The sequence below is a fragment of the Tasmannia lanceolata genome, unplaced genomic scaffold (genome assembly GCF_043159265.1).
Source record: "Tasmannia lanceolata isolate RefF3 unplaced genomic scaffold, GAP_Taslan_0.1 ptg000008l, whole genome shotgun sequence".
Lineage (NCBI taxonomy): Eukaryota > Viridiplantae > Streptophyta > Magnoliopsida > Canellales > Winteraceae > Tasmannia > Tasmannia lanceolata.
This window is the reverse complement of record NW_027518685.1, coordinates 7,291,924-7,313,980: the sequence shown is the minus strand read 5'-3', so window position 1 is coordinate 7,313,980 and position 22,057 is coordinate 7,291,924. Positions and strand designations below refer to the sequence as shown.

The 22,057-nt window shown below is 39.2% G+C and overlaps 2 pseudogenes across 1 annotated transcript in view; both read left to right on the top strand.

The window, feature by feature from the left end:
* Positions 1 to 668: 668 nt before the first annotated feature.
* Positions 669 to 2,469, top strand: LOC143884166 (malvidin galactosylase UGT88C3 pseudogene; annotated as a pseudogene).
* Positions 2,470 to 3,519: 1,050 nt separating this feature from the next.
* The window catches only part of LOC143884164 (malvidin galactosylase UGT88C3 pseudogene), a 77,460-nt pseudogene continuing 58,922 nt past the window's right edge, over positions 3,520 to 22,057 (top strand). The window contains exon 1 of the transcript XR_013252762.1: positions 3,520 to 3,742. The product of XR_013252762.1 is annotated as a malvidin galactosylase UGT88C3 pseudogene (transcript). The remainder of the gene's footprint in view (positions 3,743 to 22,057) is intronic.

The following is a 22,057-nucleotide window of genomic DNA, read 5'->3' as shown; positions in this document are numbered from 1 at the left end:
GACAAAATACACTATCTCATGAAAATGACAAAAATAAACTTATCTCATATAAAATAATAAAATATTTCAATCTCATGGAAAATGGGTTAAGGTACTTTGGCTATTATCTTTTATGACATAGGGGTATTCTTGTTATTTTCTCGTAATAGAAATGAAATTGTGGGAAACGGTTCTCTAATAATAAATGTGTTTTGAGAATAAAAGTGTGGATACATGAAAAGAGGTGCTTTAAATGCTCCTTGACTAATGCCCTAAGGGCACACGTTAGCAAAACCCTTTAGTATTTATAATTTTTGGAAGCGAGCGCTGGTCCTTTGCAATCACCAGTCACATCCCATCAAGTCCATAAAATTTAAACAAATGGGAAAAAAAAAAAAGTATCAGAGAATCGAATAGGCCTGGTATGGATCCAATATGAGAGGTTGCTGAAATGTCGAGGGTTTCGAAAGAGGAGAAGGTTTTTCGTAGAGACTAAAGCGTCTAATAAAAATCGCCATGACTAAGAGTTTCTTTTACTCCTTACTAACCAAGAAATAAAAAAGCAGAAATACGGCGTAGAACGGGAACTAGGTAAATATGTCGGTTTCAGATAAAATTAGGACGCTGATATTCCCCCCCCCCCCGGGAGCTGATATATCCGCCCCTATTCATTACTAGCGACACCCGTTTCAAAGTCCTAACAACGATAGGGTGGATCAAATGTCAAGGTTGGTACTTCCACCTAAGAGTCCCTTCTTCTAAAAAGACATCCATGCAGCATAAAGCAAAGCAAAACAGAATCAGTGAAGAGAAGGAAGTGAAGGGAAGATGCCTATGAGACTGGTTTTTGTGCCGTTACCCGGAATCGGGCACCTTATTTCCATGGTGGAGTTAGCTAAGCGCCTTGTCCAACACAATCCCTTCTCTATCACCTTCCTCTTGGTTCCACCCCCCTACCAATCCTCTTGCGTCTCCACCACCTCCTCCTATATCAAATCCGTGGCCTCCTCAGGCCTCGATATCCACTTCGCCCACCTCCCTTACATCGAACCCACTCCAAATCCGAGTCCAGAAGCCACCATGTCAATCTACATAAACAGCCATAAGCCCCACGTCAAACACGCCATCACCCAACTCCTCTCCTCCTCTCCTTCCACCCCTATCGCCGCCTTAATCCTCGACATCTTCTCCCTCACCATGACCGACGTGGCCTAGTTTGGCATCCCTCCCTACCTCTACTCCCCAGCTCCAGCCCTCTTGATAGCTTTTATGCTCTACCTCCCCACCCTCCATACTAAATTCACATGCAAATTCAAGGACATTGAAGGACTAGTTGAGATCCCAGGCTTTAAGCCATTGCCACCCTTCATCTTTCCTTCTGTAGTCATTGACAACAAATCTGATGGCTATAAGTGGTTCACCTTCCTTGCCGAAAAGATGGGTTTGATGAAGGGCATAATAATCAACACTTTTACACAGCTAGAATCCACGGTGCTGGAAGCAATCAATGAGGGTCGATGCTTGCCTTACCATCCGACTCCACCCATTTACCCAGTCGGACCCTTGCTCAATCTCAATGACGAGTCATCGTTGTCGGAAAACCCATGTATCGAATGGTTAAACAAGCAGCCTCCGGCGTCGGTGGTGTTCTTGTGCTTTGGGAGTAATGGTGCATTCCCTGAGCCTCAGGTGAAGGAGATAGCTCTTGGGTTACAACAAAGTGGGTCTCGGTTTCTATGGTCATTGAGGTGCCGTTCTGGAGAAGAGTTTGGCATGTTGGCGGATGTGAATCTGGATGAGGTTTTACCGGAAGGGTTCTTAGAATGGACGGAAGAGAAAGGATTGGTATGCCCATCTTGGGTCCCACAAACAGCTATCTTAGCACACCCTGCTGTGGGGGGTTTCGTTTCACACTGTGGGTGGAACTCCATTCTGGAGAGCTTGTGGCATGGGGTGCCGATTCTGGCATGGCCGCTGTATGCTGAGCAGAAGCTGAATGGGTTTCAGCTGGTGAGGGATTTGGGTTTGGGAGTGGAGCTGAAATTGGATTATGAGGGAGGGGGTTTTGTTAGTGCGGAGGAGGTGGAGAGGGGAGTGAGGTGTTTGATGGGGGACAGCAAGGAAGGAATGAAGGTGAGGGGAAGGGTTAAAGAGATTTCAAATGCGAGTCGTAAAGCACCGGAAGAAGGGGGTTCTTCGTTTGCACATATGAAGAGCCTGATTGACCAACTCACCAAATTGGACGTGTAGTAAGCAGTTCACTAGCTGCTTCAAGAAGTTTGATGTTATTAATTTGTATTTTGGGTTTAGTATATATCTGTCTATTCTCACTTGTTAAATCGACTTTGTATTTTGTAATTTGTATTTTGGGTCTAGTATCTATCACTTGTTCTTAATTTGTAGTAGTTGAGTTTTGTTACCCTACTAATGTGATGCCCCTGACTAAAGGGACGTGACATGCGCCGCACGCTTGCAATGCTGTCACACAAACATGCAAGGCCTCCGAAACGAATCATCTCAAATAGCAGTAGTTACATGTAGGGCTGCAACTCGGGTCGGGCGGGTCGGGTTTTAGAGAACCCAACCCTACCCGTGAAATATCTCGGGTCGGATCAGGTCGGTTTTTTTTTCCGGAAAACCCACGATTCCCAAACCCAGCCCTACCCATGATAAATCTCGGGTCGGGTCGGGTTTTTTCACGTTGACGCAATTTTTAAGGAAAATTCTTGTTTGACAAGGCAACTCAAGTCATAGAAGCAGAAATTACACTCACATTACACTTGAATCAAACAATGCTGTAATCAAACAATGTTGTAATTACAATCAAACAATGCTGAATCAAACACTTGAATCAACTCAACTCATAGAAGCAGAATTTACACTCACATACAATAACAGTGGGTGCGTGGGTTTTCACTTGTAACTTTTAACTAACAATAGAAAAAAATGTACATACTATAACTTATGTAACTCGAGTGGGGTCGGGTCGGGCCCCTTCAAACCCGGCTCGACCCGAGATTCATGCGGGCTTTTGAATGCTCAACCTTGCTCGACCCGAAATCCATGAAACCCGAACCCAACCCAGGCTATTTTCAGGTCGGGTCGATGCGGGTCGGATAAAACACGGCTCGAGTTGCAGCCCTAGTTACATGCATAAATCAATATCAACCACCATATACATAAAGGTGGAAAACTACTAAATAAAACGAGTAACTAGAAGTGTCGGTCTATCTAGTGTCTACTACTTTTATAGCCAGAGAAAAAGAATTTCTTGTTTTTTAACCTCTCGATTTTTCTCCTTCCTTCTCTCTATGCTTTTACCCATCTACCCCTTATTTACAAGGGTTTTAAATGACCTTATCATAACTACCGAATTTTAACTCTTCACCTTTTCCAATCGACCCAGCAGAAACCATCGAATGCCACGTAACAAAAAATATCTTGCCACTTGACGCGAGATATTTTACACAGCACCCCCATGTGGCTTGGAGTCTCTCTCTCTCAACCGGAGCAGTAGCAGGAGAAAAACCCCATGTTTGCCTTCTCTTATCCCAGTTATTTTGGCTTTTATCTTTTTTATGTTTATCTTATTTTCTCATGTCTGTATTTTTCATTTTCAGTTGGTACAAATCTGTAAATGAGGAGCTTGCTGCTTTTATGGTTGTTTCGGATCTCCAGGAGAGAGCGTCTAAAACCTCTGACGATTTGCAGGGGTTCGAGAAGGGTATCACGATCACCAAGTTCCAGGATTTCCCCATACAAGGTACTCCTTCATTTGGTTGATTTCTCTTTTTTCTTTTAATGGGATACCATATCTGAACTCTTAGTTGGTTCAGATATCTCTCATGGGAATTAGCAAGGGAGTTTTCCCAAAGCCTAGGTTGTGTGACCAGTTTTTTATTTCCATTTTTTAAATCATGGATTCATTGTTCTTTTGTTTCAGCTGAATTGAGTTTTATTTTCAAACACTGATGCTGCTTATTCCTGCATATTTCTTCCATTTAGGGACTTCTGGCGAAGCCCAAAATACCAAGATATGACAAAAACCAAGAAACAACAAGTAACAAGAAGAACTCATACGAAATTTCACGTATGCCGTGAAGATAAAATTTTATTCAATCTCAAAAACTCCCACAACTCCAATCATCCATCTCTTTTATTACATTTCTAACAGATTTCCAAAATCTAAAATGTAGCTAAAAATGATATTGGCATATCTATCTAAAATGTTAAAGTTTCCTTAGATAAAAACTAAGAAAAGCAATTATAGCCTATCAAATCTAGTAAATAGCTAAATTAGAAAATGATGACCTCTTTAGGAAACAAAATACTTAAGAGAATAGGAAATCATATTTTCCAAATCTTGAAACTTGCTAAATCTCAAAGCTTGTAATCTAGCAAGCTTTCCAAGAATCTAAGTTTCACATATCTCAAAATCATGTAACCTTAGCAAGTTTTCATTCTGCCAAAACACCTCCTTACTCACGAAAACTTTCTGAAATACAGGTGTGACAACCCAAGAAGGAGGGGGGGTGAATTGGTCAATTAGAATTTTTAGGCCTAATTAAGAAGAGATTAAAAATTAATCCACTAATTAAGCACTAATTAATTTAACCCTTGTTCAAATAGATATATTAATTAAAGTTAGGGTTTATATATTCCAATCATGCGCATTTACTAACCCTTGTTCAAATAGGCATTATAATGTTTAGGGTTTAAACATTTCAATCAAGTGCATTTACTAATCCTTGTTCAATTAAAATCACAAACACAAGTTAGAGTTAGAGATTACCAATCACCACACGTGCAAGAGAAAGAGAGAGAAGAGTAAGCATCCACAAGGCACAAGATTTATAGTGGTTCGATCTATCACAAGACCTACTCCACTCTTCCAAGTTTTACCTGCTTCAGAGTCCACTAAAAATGATGAAGCCGTACACCCGACTCCTCCATCTCCGAAGGGAACAAATCCTTTCTGCACGAAGCCTTGACGAGGGGACACACCCTCATACCTGATTCACCTTTATTAACGGGCTGAATCGGAGACCCTCGCCATGTCTTCTAAATTCTTAACGGGCCGAAGAGAAAGCCCTCGTCTTCACCATTCTTAACGGGCCGAAGAGAAGACCCTCACATGAACAAAATAAAAAGTGAAAAACTCTTAATGCCTTTTAATAAGCGGATTACAACTTCGATCGCTCACAATCACTCCAAGAAAATACAAATGTAAAGCCCTATGGAGTGCCTCTTGATAAGAAGTAGAAACAGAAGATCAAAGAGATTTTTGCTTTTGATTAAAAACTTGAAGCTCAAAGAGAAAATGAGATTTTATCTTTATCAAATGTTCAAAAGCTTGTAGAGATAGGTTTTAATCATGTATATATAGTGTATTTGAAAATATGATCGTTTGGGGGTAAAACCGTAAAAAACTAGGTTGAAAAAGTCAACCTGCGAAAGTTCCAACGGCTAGTTTGCCCGACCGTCGTGATCGACCGAGCCACCCGCCCCTCTCGGGCGCCCTTTTATATTTTCAAATTTCTTATCTTCGCGGTCGACCTGCCCCATGGCGGTCGTCCGGCGAGGTCAACCTGTTTGCTCAAAACATTTGGTTCAAAAACCTATCTCGGTCGACCGACCCAATAATTTTTGAGATGCCCTGGAATTCCAGGTTCCATCCCGAGGTCGCCCGGCATAGCCCGGTCGACCGGCCCTGTGTAAAATTCCATTTTTTACTTTAAAATTCAAGGACTTTGGGCCATGGTCTTTGGACTTTAGTCCTATGTTTTCAAAACACATTTTTGGGTGTGTTGATGGTTTTCAAAGATGTAAAATGTTAAGTATAAAAACTATTTGAAAACCCTTTGAAATTGCATTTACACATAAAATCAAGAGGACTCCAAATACATTCTTTTGCTCCTTGATCCACAAGCCATGTGTTGTGAAGAGTTGTGTAATAGCGATTATAACATGAAATTCATGTATACAACACAACACTTTAAAGCAACACATTAGTCCATAAATGCTAATCAATTTGGTTTGCTAGCATCAAAACAATAAGGTAAGGTGAATGTTAATCCATGGGAACCCTTGGGCTTACACTTTCCGTATTTTCCACTTATGAAACTTCATAAAATGGCAATCCTCAAAATTTATTGCTAATTTTTGGATTGCATCAACTTCCAAACTGATCTGCTATTTTGATCATTTTCCTCTCTTTTTTGGCTTTATTTTATGATCTCTGCTGTTGAAAGAAGAAAAAGAGTGATTTCCTTTGGTTAGGATGGTTCCAGAAATATAGCATGTAAGTAAGACTTTCCATTTGTTCTGCTTAGGCATTTGCCTTTTTCTTCACATGTTATGTCAATGAGAATTGCTTATCACTTTTCTTACTTCTTTATCCTTTTCTTCTTTCTATTATGCCATTTATTGTTGTGATTGCAGATTACTTTGCATTAGTAAAGCTTTGAGATGGTGGGAAATAATTGAAGAAACACTAAAATTCCAGCTTAGCAGACAAATTAGTTGTGTAACATGTGATTCTTTTATTTTATATCATTCGAACTTGCCATATCTTTTGATTGCAATTCTTTTATGCTGTATATATATGTTTTTGATTGTTTTCTATACTGGCAAGTTTTCATTAACATTCGTCAGCTCAAAATTAAAATTTAAACAACATCCTGATTGTGACTTATGCATGGTCCTCTCTTTGAACAGAATGATTCAATTTACAATATTATATGAATGTTAGGTGATCTGTTTCTCATGAGCAATGTAAGCCCAATGGTTTTTACCTTGGCATTCCCATCTTGTTTTGATGATTCCAATACACAAGTGATCATTTATCACTAATGTGTTTGTTTATCTAAGTTGTAGATCTTGATAAAGTAAGATCAAGGATGCTTGGATTGAAGGCCAAGAAGCCCACATTGGACCACTAATTGGAAGGCCAAAGTCATCAAGCAAGAAGTCATGAAGACTTGAAGACATGGAGAAATTAATATTGAAGACCTTTTCTTAAATGTAATTGATCCAAACCTAGATTAGGTTTTTAGAGGCATGATTAAAGTAATCTCACACACCCTAAATAAACAAGTGATTGTACTTGTGGAGTTCCAACACCTTGGAACCCTCATAGCAATCCCATCTTGATTGAGAACTGGAAGCCCAAAAAAACAGAATTGAAAATCTGCTCTGCATAGGCTTCTCGGAACTCCGAGAATTATTCTCGGAACTCCGAGAAATGGTCCAGTAGACTTTTTCCAATTTCTGTGAGGCTTCTCGGAACTCCGAGATTTTTTCTCGGAACTCCGAGAATTCTCGGAACTCCGAGAATTATTCTCGGAACTCCGAGAACACTCCAACGGTCTGAAAAAGAGCCGTTTGGAATTTTGCTGGAATTACCTCAATGCCATTGAACGGTCATATTTTGGTTTTCCTATAAATATGAGTGTTCTAAACATACAAACGATCAATCCTAACACTCTTAAACTTCATTTGAATACCCAAGAGTGAATCAAGCTTCAATTGTGCCTCTCATCACCAACTCTAGGATTTGGATCATAGGCTCTCAATTGTACATCTCTTGTAACCCTTGTGAAGGGATCTTTTAGTTCTTTCTTTCATCTTTCAAGATTTGTATTCGGGCGAGTATTCGGAGAAGCGGAGCCCTTTTTCTCCGTGGTGAGGATTGCCACCAAGGTTAAAGCAATTGTAATTGGCACCGATCTTCGCCAAGGTTAAGAAGATCAAATAGTGAAGCCATCAACGGGTTTGGTTGGTGGAGTGGAGTAGGCCTCGAGTTTGAGGACCGAACCACTTTAAATCTCGGGTGCACTCTTTCTATCTCTTTGCTCTTTCATTTGCATTGCACCATTAGATTTAACTTGTACGCTTAAAATATTATTTTTGATCTCTTAATCGGTTTAAGTTTTTCAAATTGGTAAATTCTAGTTTTCTTAAACAACAGTATTCTCCCTCCTCATAGTTGCCATTTCTAAGACTACTTGGGACCCCCTATATCGGATTTTCAAGCAATGATCTGACATGTTTGTTGTTCCAGAGGAAAAAAAGTCATTGTATTCTAAACGTTGATTTTCCCATTTAGGGTTACGCCTGGAAAATCTAAACGTTGATTTTCCCATCCTCGCATGGGATGAGCCCTAGTATCATGATGTTCTACTAGATCAACTCTCTTGATTTCACGAAGATATCCTGGTAAGCCCAAATTTGGCTTCTACCATTGATCATAACTGCTTACTTGTTTCCTTTGCACTAAATATTTATTTAGTAATTTTAGTTCGATGATTGAAAGGAAGGGAATCAAGTGATTACCAATCACTGATCATCACAGTTCACATTAACGACAAAAGAAATAATAGATTTCACAATTAAAGTCGCATATGGTCCTTTCGTGTGTGGCTACCCCTCCCCATCACATGACTAGCTTTGGACTATACAAAAAGACTTTGATTATTGTAATCGAACAGGACAAGATTGGGTGAGATGTCATTAGTAGGGCTGCAACTCGGGTCAGGCGGGTCGGTTTTGGAGAACCCAACCCTACCCGAGAAATATCTCGGGTCAAGTCGGGTCGGGTTTTTTTCCGGAAAACCCATGATTCCCAAACCCGGCCCTACCTATGATAAATCTCGGGTCGGGTCGGGTTTTGTTACGTTGACGCAATTTTTTAAGGAAAATTCTTGTTTGGCAAGGCAACTCAACTCATAGAAGCAGAAATTACACTCACATTGCACTTGAATCAAACAATGATGTAATTACACTCACATTACACTTGAATCAAACAATGCTGTAATCAAACAATGTTGAATCAAACACTTGAATCAACTCAACTCATAGAAGCAGAAATTACACTCACATACAATAACAGTGGGTATGTGGGTTTTCACTTTTAACTTTTAACTAACAATAGAAAAAAATGTACATACTATAACTTATGTAACTCGGGTCGGGTCGGGTCGGGTCGGGCCCCTTCAAACCCGGCTCGACCCAAGATTCATGCGGGCTTTTGAATGCTCAACCCGGCTCGACCCGAAACCCATGAAACCTGAACCCAACCCAGGCTATTTTCGGGTCGGGTCGATGCGGGTCGGGTAAAACCCGGCTCGAGTTGCAGCCCTAGTCATTAGGATATAATGAAAGGAAAGTGATGTATTCGCCCCCCCGCAGGAACCTCTTCCAAGGCCTAATTAAAAATCAGCACTTATTAAGGGCAGTGATAAATCGACTCCCAAATATCTTAAATCGACCCTATCCGTCTCTCTCTCCTCTGGATTAGAGAGAGAGAGGAGAGACAGAGACACATAGGGGTCGATTTAAGATATACGGGGGTCCATTTATCACTCCTCTAATTAAAACCATTGGGGCTTCCTATCTTAGAAATTATATGGTGTAAGGTCTTACAAGTTACAACAATAAGACCCTTGTACGGTAAAGGTACCACCCTTGATATTTGATCCAACAGGCGGCTTCCCAGAAAGTGAGCTGCTGTTGGATCAATATCAAGGGGTGGTACTGAAAACTATAAGTTTAAAACTTTGATTATTTGAATTTAAAATTTAGTAATAGGTGGTGAATTTAATTTTTAATTTGAACTTAGCAATCGGAATTGGGTTTTAATCTTCATTACAAGTTTCACTATTCACTCAAGGTCCTGATATTAATGGCCCAATAAGGGTCTGATTCTTTAGTACAGTGCTTAACCTAGATGGTCATAGACAAGGAGGAGAACTGTAAGTGATATGCAATCAAACAATGAAGCAATGAGAACTTATGATAACAGTTCCCAGCTGCCACTAATTGAATGTTCGTGTGAATTAATGAACGCAAAATCTGATGAATGTTTGTGAGAATGAGGAATCATAAGTTCTTCCATCCCGTGGAACATAACACTGTTCTTCCCTGCCTGGAGTGTAACTTCTTTAGGCCCTGTTTGTTTTGGGTTTTGAGAACCGATTGTGAGTCAAAAACTGATTAATGGACTCAAAATTAAGGCCCTTCGACTCCAATAATCATATATGGACTCAAAATCAATTCTCAAATCCCAAACAAACAGGGCCTAAATGTAAATTTGAGTCCGATAATCAATTTAGGAAATAATCAATTTTCAAAATCCAAAATAAACAGGGCTTAATGTTTTTCTTCAAGTTGGAGCTGAATTTGCAAGTTGGGGGTTTCAACTAGAGGTTGCTAATATTGAAACCCATGAAACCTGAACCCAACCCAGGCTAATTCGGGTCGGGTAAAACCCGGCTCGAGTTGCAGCCCTAGCCAGCACCTCCACCTTTCTTTCCATCCCAATCACCTTGTCCTGATGTTGATACTATACAACCAACCCATCAAAACAAAGCCATTTCACAAACCCAATCTACCTACCTATCAATGAGTGTGATTCTGGTCGACCGGCACCACCTATTTCAATCGAACCTACTCCCACATCTATAATACGGGACCACAGGTGGAGTCAAGTGGAAAGGCAAGTTAACTTACAGGGGGTGCTGCTAAGCAGTGTGCCGAGGATAACAAAAGCCCTATCTCGGTTAGTCCATGGTTAGGAATTTCTAGAGCCTTTTGGTCTCCTATTCTTTCTTTGTTTTTTTTTTTCATTTTTTAAATTTTGCCTTTCTGCTTCCTTTTCCCTCCATGTGCTTTTTCCCATCACTACACTCACTGCAACTAGAATTGATCGTGTACTCTCCCTCTTGGTTTTTTAAAATTTTTTATTTATTAATTTGAGAAATTATATGGTGGACGGCATGTACACCCAAAAACACGTGGGCACCACATTGTTGGTGGTGAACTAAACCTTTCATTCGTTGCGCTGTAACGTAGATAGGGTCTGCCCAGAAAACCTTCTCCATAGGATGATCCCAACCCTATGATTTGTGGAGTTTTAAAAATGGCGGCACAATTTACAAACCTCCCCGGATCAGAGGAATGATCTGTTAGGATCATCGTATGTAGAAGATTTTTTGGGCACACCCTATTTACGTAAGGGCCCAACGAATGAACGGTTTGTGTAGACATCCCATTTTGACCGGACCCAAGTTCGATATGTTTGTGCGAAACCCCATCATATCAACTAGGTAGGGTCCCAAACTTCACCCTAAGCTAGATTAGAGTCCGACCAAGGTCTCTACGAAATTACGTAGAAATCCGAGCGCGTTTGCCTAGCGAACGAGCCGAGAGAGGACTTTGGTGTAGACATGGAAGAGGGGGGTTGAATTAATCAGGGTAGGGGCTGTCCATAGGGAAAAGGAGATAGAAATATCATTTTCATATAAAAGGGGGTTGAATTAGCCCATTTTTTGTCGCGGCTAGTTTGTGCGCTTATCAATTTTGTGCGCCCATTAAAACTGGTAGTGCCAATATCAGCAGCTTTCTTTTATATATTAAAAAATATATATAATAATAAAAAAAAAGACGAATTTCATTTTCGTAAGAGAAATGAGAGAGAGAGCGAGATTTTTTTCCCCAAATACCTTAACCCTAGTTTTCTTTTTCTTTTTTCCATTTTCTCCGGCCGGTCTCCGGCAAAGCTCCGGCTGATTAGTTCTCTGTTGGATCCTATCATTTGCTAGTTCTTTTGCTGATTGAGCGTTTGGAAACCATAATTTCAAATTCTATTTCACTTTAAACTCTTCAATTAGCTTTAGAAACCACAGATCTAAACTCTAATCTCACAGATCTGAACTCTAATCTCACAGATCCGAACTCTAGCTTCTTCTTTTTTTTCTCCGGTCATCTTCTCCATTAAACTCCGATCTGTAATTTTCCCTTCCTCAAACCTTAGATCTCCTTTAGCAGAAACCTTAGATTTCAAGTTCCGATCATATCTCTTCTCCTTTTTACCAGATCTTCTTTCGTTTTCATCTTTTCTAGTAGATTTCTTTGTTTCCTCACTTAGAAACCTTAGATCCATAAGAAAATCAGAGAAAAAAGAAATTAGAGAGAGGAAATAGATCTCACGGTTTAAAACTTAACCTTAGCTTTTCATTTTCTGATCCTTTTTCTTCTCTCCGGCAAGGGCTTCTCTTCTCCGGCCGATTTTATCGGAGCTCTTACGTGCGATATTTTTTTTATAAAACCTCATATCTGCACCTAATCATTCATTTTTATCTTTTCCTATTTCTAATTCCTTCATTAGATTAGTCCTTAAGGTTAGAAAATCTAAATTCGAGCATAGAATCCTTAGATCCGCGCTTTAAAACTACAGATTCAATTTTAATAACTATATAAAGGAAAGTTCGAGGCATTCAAGCATCTTCTGGAGCAATCTTTCATCAATCTGATTCTCGGCTAAGAAGGAAAAATAGTCAAGTTACAGAGGGATTTCATTTTAATGCTTCGAATGTGATTAATGTTCAGATTGTGATTATTTAGGCCTAAATTAATAGATATTTTATTTTAGATCCCGGTTATGCTTTGTTTAGTGAATAGAATGATTATTGTTATGTACTTGATTTGAGTGGTTTGCTTATTTTCTTTACGTTTAGAAGGCTATTTTTTTTTTTTGGTAGTAGAATGCTTTATGTTGTGATCTACTTGAATATTTGCATCAGTTTCTTATGTACAAATTTTTTTTTTAGTTGAATAACTTGATTGATGTTGCTGCTGAAAATTGTGATAATCTAATTATTATTAAAATGTTATAATAGATGATGCTCTATTTATCATTAGAATGTGATTTCTTCCATGACATTGTTTTAAAATCATTATGTTTATGATGATCTTTGAACCAAAATGTATTCTAAAGTTTTCCTTCCCCTGTATAGCTAACATTGAGTAATTTAATAGAGACAGGTTGAATTTGTATGGTGATGACACTTATAGACATTAAAGGATGAGGAATTGGTCCCTTGTTATCTATTAAGTCTTGTGTTTGATTTCTTTTAATTCATTCTACTAAATTCCTGATTTTATTTCACTGTATATGATGAGTAGATACATGTTTAAGCTATAATTATGTTTAAGGCCTGCACAAAGCATTTGTATATATTTGAGTTGTATAAGGGTAGAAGTTTGGTCTTAATTTTATCCAAATTTAAGAGCCTTAAGGTATTTATTTATAAAGGTATTTAAATCAAAGTGTTGGCAAATACTCTTTTGTGTTTCAGGCATTTAAAAGAATAAAATAAAAATGGATGCGGTTACATGATGTTTTCATTTTATAATTTGATTGATTTATTTGATGGTTATACTAACGCTATTTCCAGATTATGGATATTCTCATTATCTTGTTTTGATAATTGTACAAGCTTACTATACTCCCTGGACCTGTAGAATGCATATATATATATATTCAGGCACCTTAAATAGTCATGATTTCAGCCCAATTTTCTTTATTTGTCTTATACTCTAGTCCATTCATTCAACTCATCGAATCATTATGCCATATGAGAATTTTCTTTCAACCTGGAATTTTGTCTATGTACATAATTGTATAAATATATACCTGTGTGTGCATTGAGAGTGGCTATGTGTGTGAGTGTGCATGCCTATGTGTTGGAATATAACCCAAGTCTTTTTTTTTAACTTGTTATATCTGAAATTAAGATTGGTTTAAACCTCACTGACATATTTTGTGCCTAAAAGTTCATAGAGATTTTGTAATGACATTCTGTATGAAATACGATGAAATAAGATCTCATGGATAAGTATCCCTGTGTCATTGACTGTTTGAATGGCTGATATAATAATCGTAACATTTGAAGTGTTTAAAAGGATAAGAGTGATCTAATTATAATTTCTTTTCTCTACTAATGCTGACTGTAGACACCCCATTTTGACTAAACCCTAAATCTTCCCGGCTCATACCAAATCCGTCCAAATCTCAGCATTAGGGTCCCAAACTTCGCCCTAGGCTGGATTCGGGTCTCTTTTAACCCCCTGCAAAATTTCATCATGATCTGAGCGCGTTTGCCCAGCAAACGGGCTGAGGAGGCAAGTATGGTGCAAGGAGGGGGTGGCCCACACTGTTTATTTGATTTACCCCAAAACCCATGTATTTTAAAGAAAATCCAAGTTAATCCAGGGCCCCAATCACCCATGAATACATTTTTAAAAGCCTTAAAACCCTAGAAATGCCTATGCAAAATTTCAGAAAAATCCGACGAAAAAATTCGAAAAAGACAAGCGGAGTTTGTGCAGTTATCAAGCGTGGGAGGGGTGCATTATCCAGATGAGATCGCACATGTGTGCGCTTATCAACTTGGGGTGTCAATATCATCACCTAAAAAAATCTATAAATAAGAGCTTAAGCCTCATTTTAGCAGATCTTTAGATTTTACTAATTTTTTTAGAGAGAGAGAGACTCTGAGGAGAGAGAAATCGAATCTCGCCGAAACCCTCCTTTTCTGTTCCGATCATCTTCTCCGTCAATCTCCGGCCACGATTCCGGCCCAAAGCTCCGGGTAAAATCATTTCCTATTCCTCCTCCTCCTCCTCTTCTTCTTCTTCAAGTTGAATCCCTCAATTTTTCTTTCGATCATATTCCACTCTCCTCTGGTTATCTTCTCCGACGATCTCACCGGAGTTTCAGTTTTTCCGACCGATCATCACCATTACCTCCTTTGCTTTGGTTAATTCCCTCATCCTTTGATCCTTATTTGGCTGGATTTGTGAGTAGAAAACCTTTTTCCTTGAACTTTAAATCCTAACTCCGGCGAGCTCCATGGATTCCGGTCAGCCATTGCACCCTCCTCATATCCGGCATCATCTTCTCCGATGGCACTATTTAACTCCGGCCGTTCCTCCGTTTCTTCTAGATCCATCCATCTCCACTGCTACGGCTTGGATCCGATCTCCTTTACCCCCAAACCCACTGAAAAATTCATTTTCAAAACGTTAATTGCAGAGAGAAATCCGAGATCTGAGAGAAAGAGTAGGAGATCGGAGAAGAGCTTCAGTTTTTTTCGTTGATGCAAAGACAGAGCAAGAGAGAGGTAGAGAGTCTTCTCCGGCAAGATCATTTTTTCCGGCAACATTGCCGGAGCTCCGGCCAAAAATCTGCTTGTTCGATCACATTGTTCTTGTTCATTATAGAGAAGTCATCGAGGGAAGGCACAATGTTGGATCAATCTCAAACTTGTTGACAGATTCCAGTTCCAGTTTCATCCAGAATTCCAGAATGGGCATTTGTGAAATATTCCCAGAATGGGCAAGCACCGGGAAGGAGAAGTTTCGGATTTCTCCCTGTCCAGGCAGGATCAGAGCATAATACACTTGATAGCTGGCTTGGGCTATGAGTGGGCCTTAAATTCAATTTTCAAATGTGGCATTGGTATAAACTTCAGTGATGTAAATGGGTGGACTGCTCTTCATTGAGCTGCACTCTTCGGAAGGGAAAAAATGGTGGCCGCATTTCTAGCTGCCGATGCATCAGCAGGGGCAGTGACATATCCCACTTCACAAGACACAACAGGAAAAACAGAGAGAAGGAGATGGCATCTGTGCTTCTCTCTGCATTTCATACAGAGATTTTCTCAACAGATAACTTAGTTATGTCTGCTACTACATTTTCAGATTCAGTTGATGCAGAAACTGCTCCCTCTGGTGATATTTCATCTACAAATGCTTATGAAGATAAAACTTCAACTTCTGATCTCTATATGGCTTACAAAGGTCCAGAGGAAATGAAGAGTGCTGTCACTTCAGAAAGTATAGAGAGTTTTTTTTACAAGCCCCAGCTTCCTCCTTGTCTCCAGGAGACTGCAGTGAGGATAGAATTTGGTGATGCTACTGCTACGGCTGATGCATCTGATGCTCTATTAATCATCCGGTCGTTTCCACACACATATGAGTGGGAGTGGTCTTCTGTGGGAGACAATCTCCAGGAGGGCATAATGTTATTTGGGGTCTTCATGATGCTATTAAATGCCACAACCATAATAGTACTTTGCTTGGATTTGTTGGTGGTACTGAAGGTTTATTTGCTTAGAAAACATTGGAAATCACTGATGATGTACTTTCAACCTATAAAAATCAAGGTGGTTATGATTTGCTAGGCCGGACAAAAGATCAAATGAGAACTACTGAGCAAATAAATGCTGCATTAGCCTCATGCCAAGCTTTAAAGTTGGATGCCCTTGTCATCATTGGAGGTGTTACATCCAATACAGATGCTGCTCAGCTTGCAAAAACATTTACAGAAAGGAAATGTCCTACAAAGGTGGTAGGAATTCCTGTTACTTTGAATAGAGATCTGAAGAACCAGTTTGTCGAAACCAATGTTGATGTTGATACAATATGCAAGTTGGAAGTCTCGTTGGCCATTTGAAAAGAGGAGAAAGAGCATATTCAATGCACGAGAACAACACTATGATTTGTAGGTCGAAGGTAATCCAAACAATCCGGATTCAGGTAAGTTTAATTTTGCCTTTGTTGTTCATGAATATTTTAGAATTTAGATAATCTACTAAAGATTCCAGTATATGCTGTCTTTTATATTTTGCTTCTCATTCCTTTTTATTTAAATAAACTGTTTTAGGAAAGAAGGAGATCAGATGACTACTCTATTCGATATTATCGACATGAGTACTGTCTGATCTCAAGGCGGGCTTAGAAATATTATCATGTGTATTTGTGATATCAGATGATTACTTTAGCATCATCTGATTTCACCCCCATATTGGGGCAGCGCTTGTGGTTGGCCATAGAAGTGTTTGATGTTGTTTTTACTTTATTAGGCTATCCAGCGGCTGGTCTGGACTAATTAATGTTATTTATCATTATATGAGTATTACAGGTTGTGCACTCTTTAGTTATAATTTCTTCTTTGCTTAAATATTTGATTTGTTAGAAATTTACGATTATCTGATAGCCTTTTCTTCTCTCTTTGATAGACTAACACAGTCTTATAGATTTCTGTTAAATTTCTTTAGATACTAGAATCCCCTCTTCTTTTCAAAAGACTTGACCAGTCTTTTATATGTGTATCCCCTAAACATTAGGTTTCCCTCTATCATTGCAGAAAAATCAAACCCTTTTAGGAGACAGGCTTTGTCTCATTGGTCATAGTTGTCCTCTCTGTTAGGAGACTTGCCTAGTCTCACCAGCATCCCTCTTTATCTTCTTTTCTTCTATAAGGCATGCTTTGTCTAGATAGCACCCTCTCTTAGAGTCACTAGTTTCAGAGTCAGTCTTTAGCATATGAGTCTGTCCTTAGCTAGAGAGTCAGTCTTTCAGGAGTCAGTCCTATCATCATAGGGGTTAGGATTCTGTCTAACCTCGCATCAAATCATGTGATCTTTATGCACTCTTGCAAGGCATAGGATGCTGTCCAACCCTTGCAGAGTCGTGTTTCTGTCTTTTTTCCCCTGCAAAGCATAGGATGCTGTCCAACCTTTGCGGGATATCGGGAGCCTGTCCTCCCCTTATGATGATAGGATTTTGTCCTCTTGAGTCAAAAAGCATCAAAAACATCTGGAAAACCAAAAATCTCAAAAATCTTGAGTCATTAGGAGTAGTTAGGAAATCTGTTTCGAACTACGTTGGCTTGATCCTCTTCCACGAGGTACGTAGTGCAGCTTGAGATTCTTATCTCAGGTCCAGCCAAACCTTTGTAAATAAATCATTTACCCATTTTAAGAAAAAATACCAAAAATATTCAAAACCTTGTTTTCAACAAGATCTTCCTCTAGAGTTAGGAATTTGTCCTAGTTAAAGAGTTTTAGAGTTTTGAGTTTGTCTTTGATGTGTTGTGTGGTTTGTTTGTGTTTGTGTTAGAGTTAGGAGTTTGTCCTAGAGTTATAGGAGTGCCTCCGTCCAGTCAGTTGGCGATTCATATCGCCGAATGATGATTAAGTCTTGGATACGCTAGTGATCCCATTGTTTCCCTTAGGGCATACAGCCTAGCTACACATAGATTATAGGAACCACCTGCATTAGCTTAGGGCTAATCTACATTTAGTTAAGGCATATAGGGTGTCCTAAAATCTACAATCCATTGGAATTTAAATAATCACATAAGAAGCTTTAAGAACTAGTCCGGTCTTTTAGATCGGGTCTAGGATAGAGGTCTAGATGTCTTAGGCATCATAGCTTAGAATAGGTGCGAAGAACTACGTTGCCTTGATTCTCGTGGAGGCGGGGATACGTAGGCTTCTTTGGATGAACATCAGATCATCTAAAGACTCGGGCCTAGGTATAGATTAGAGTCTTAGGGTTGTATAGTATCGAGTCATTTTTCTATGTTTTGCAGTGTTTTCTTACTTTATTGCGCAGACCTTATACTTTTTTGGTGTGTCGTGCATGTGTTTGTTCATCAGAACTTAGACACCCATTAGCCATGTCACTTATAACCTAGTTATGCTTAGGTGACACATGTTTCTTTTATTTTATCTTGTGTGCCTTTGATTTCATCTCCGAGACATGCATGATTAGATAGACGTCTTCTCGGAGATATTCATTCCCATTCCATATGATTTTCGCCCAAAGCTCTTCAGAATTATTAAGTAAATGGCATAAGAGACCAGGTGTTTGCACTTGGGCGGATGAGGTGCTCTTTAGACCTTCCGAATTCGTAACCAGGCACGAACCTTATTTTATATCTCTGGTTATCCGTTGCAACAGAGCATAGTATGGGATCCAGGGCCCATTTGCCTTTTTCCTTGGATGGCGACTCTTCTTTGTTTAAGGTACGCCTCGAATCTGGGCTAGTCCCCGAAGCGAGAGGTATCTCACCTTTGTATCGCCACTCATGCTGTGAGGGGCACTTCTTTCGAGAGTTCCTTGGTAGAGCTCTCCATTCACGTGGATGATCCTGAGACTGACTTGCGTGGGGGCACACATCCTCCACCGCCGCCTCTCTCTCGGATCGGGGTCCACAGGCTGGCGACTCTGCTGGGGAGTTCTTGGAACATTGCCTAACTCTGTTAAAATGCCATTTGTTATTAATTTTGAAGAATTTTGAGCTGAAATCATTATAAATGGGAATGTAATCGCTTAAAATCCAGGGGCACCAGATAGGTGTTTAAAACAAGGGATTCACACATTGCACAGCATACATCATTTTGTTCTTTATTTTCTTTTATTGATTTTCTTATTATTGGCTCCACGGGATAGATATAATGCGTGCCTCATGGGATATCACTATCCAGATGGTGCTGTTGTATCTATTACCAAGCTATGCGCCAGTGCTGCAGTCTAAACACTCGGTGTACTTGTGTTTACAGCAGCCGGTGAGCAATGAAGCATACTGTATATAACACTCGGTGTACTTGTGTTATATACTTAAAGTATGGATCATATGCATAGTACCTGATAGAGTCCGGAGCTCTACTTTCATTTTACATATATTATGTACATGGATATATTTGTTGATTTAGTAAAACCCAATTAGGATATGCATGTGCTTATATATATATTGCATTCATATAAGGACGAACATGTGTTGCTTACACATGTTGGAGCTTAGATTTAGGAGCCATGTCCTATCCATAGATTATTGCAGTTCACCTTATGTGGCTACAGACGCAGTCCTAATACACTCACATGTCTGTCTTGAGTCAAGCTTCTTGACTCTATGGGATCATCTTTTAGGGCTGGTGCCCCTGGTTAGGATATATATGTATATATCTATATTTTGATTATCAGATTAGAGCCTACTCATTAGTGAGGCTTCCTTATTTAATCAAATTAGGCATATCAGTCCGTTCTTCGGATCTAGACCTGACCAGTGGCTTTTACTTGCCCTCTCATGGTCGTGGCCTATCTTTTGCTCTAGTCATTGAGATTTTTGTCCATATATCTTTTGATTATAAGATTAGGACCTACTTTCTAGTAGAGATTCCTAGCTTGAATCAATCAGTCGTGTATATTCATCTCTCAGATCTAAACCTAGCTAGTGGCTTCTACTTGTCACACTCATAGCTATGGTTTATTCCTTGACCCAATGATGATAAGTATTACCTGTTTTCATCCTTTAAATTCAAACCTTATTTATCCATTCTTTTGTTGTATTACTCAAATTACTGTTCGTCCTGTCTTAGATATGGTCGATAGCTTGTCTGCTGTCTCTATGACCATAGTCTATCATTATTGATCTTCTTGATCGTACATTTTTGTCGTCCACCTTTCAGATTTAGATCAGGTCTATTGATCTACTTTTGTCATTTTATGACCGTGGTCTCTTCCCTGAGTTTCTGATCATCTTTGATCATGGATGAAAAAATCAGTGTTGCCTATTGTATCCTTCTCCTATAATTGATTCTGATCTGATTATGTTCCACTTGTTTGATTGCGAGTTTATCTTGCTGACATTCATTCGAGTGTGTGTTCTTGCTGAGAGCCTTACTTTATCTTAAACCCAGTTGTAGACACCCCATTTTGTTTTGTTTTAATCAACAAAGAAGTTAGTGTTCTTGTTATCAGTCTCCTTCAGTGTTTTCCATTCCCGTGTCCGCTCCTCTTGTTTTCTCGATCTTTTTGGTTATTTTTGTCATGTTTTGTGTCGTCCTGATAATTGTTGAGAAAGGTTATTCCCAAGAATCCGAGCAAGAGAGAATTTGGATCCGATTGATGGGCCCGTCTTGAGCATTTGTTTAGATTTGGATCAAACAGGGTGGCCCGCGTATTGTTTTAGTGAAAAATGAGTTTTGAACCTACTTCGATCCAACACCTAAAGATGATCATCAAGAGAACAGTCAAGATCTCAGAGAAGTCGTTTTAACAACCAATTTTGTTACGATCATCAGGTTGAGTTACTCGGATCAGCCCATTGAAATGATTTAGGAGAACACAACCTACTTAGGTAGGGGACCCATCAATTGGATGGTCTGGATCGTCATAGAGGAATGATTTAAGGGGGCACAACCAATTTACATTGCGACCCACCATTTGAACGGTCAAGATCATCAATTGTTGCCCATCAAATGGACGGTTCGGATCATCAAATGGGAGTGATTTAAAAATGGGGTAACATATTCACATTTTGATCTATTGGATGGTTTGGATCAGCCCATAGGATTGATTAGTGGAGCACAAATTAAATCACATCGCAGCCCACTATTTGAACGGTCAAGATCATCAATTGTCGCCCATCAAATGGACGGTTCGGATCATCAAATGGGAGTGATTTAAAAATGGGGTAACATATTCACATTTTGATCTATTGGATGGCTTGGATCAGCCCATAGGATTGATTAGCGGAGCACAAATTAAATCACATTGTCGCCCATCAAATGAACGGTTCCGATCATACTTTGGAGTGGGGCATATGATTTTATGCACAATTGGGAATTTGGTCACATATGGGACCCACTTGGGTTATCTTTTACCTACTCAAAAGGACTTTAAAAAAACATGCATGGGGCCACACACATGTCAAAATTCAATGTCCACAATGGTGGCCACCTACCATGGAATATGTCCACAATGGTGGCCACCTACCATGGAATAAGTCCACAATGGTGGCCACCACCCTCCCATTCCTTTGCTATAAATGGTTCAATGAGGGGGAGTAAGGGAAGAGAACTCATTTCTCTTCTATCATGAGTTCTAACAAAGTGGCTATGTGGGGTTGAAAAGAAAAAAAGAAAGAAAAAGAAACAAGAAAAGAAGAAAAAGAAACAAAAAAAGAAGAAAAAAGAGAAAGAAAGCGGAAGCGATCGCACGGAGGCGGGATTTTCGAGTTTTTCGGCTCTCGGATTCGGCGAGGATTTCGATCACAGGTAGGTACACCGTTCTCGGAATTTTTTTAGAATTATTTGGTATATTTTCGGATTTTTGCATGATTTTTAACAAAGAAAACTAAACGTTATACTAAACAGATTCCAAAAATAATGAAATTTCGTGGGAAAATAATATGATAATGATACATTCTACCATGAATTTGTGAGAATTTTTGGATTTTGTTTGGTATATAATTTTATGCTTTCTTTGAAAATCAGCAGATTTTGGGGGAATTTTTACTGACATCAGATCACAAAGAAAATTCTTAAAATTTTTACAGTAGTCTTATATTTCAAATTTCTTGCTTCTATAAAAGTTTCAATTACTTTGGATCTTGTTTTACATGGGATGTAGTGTTAATTCATAATCTGGTCTAACAATTGAAAAA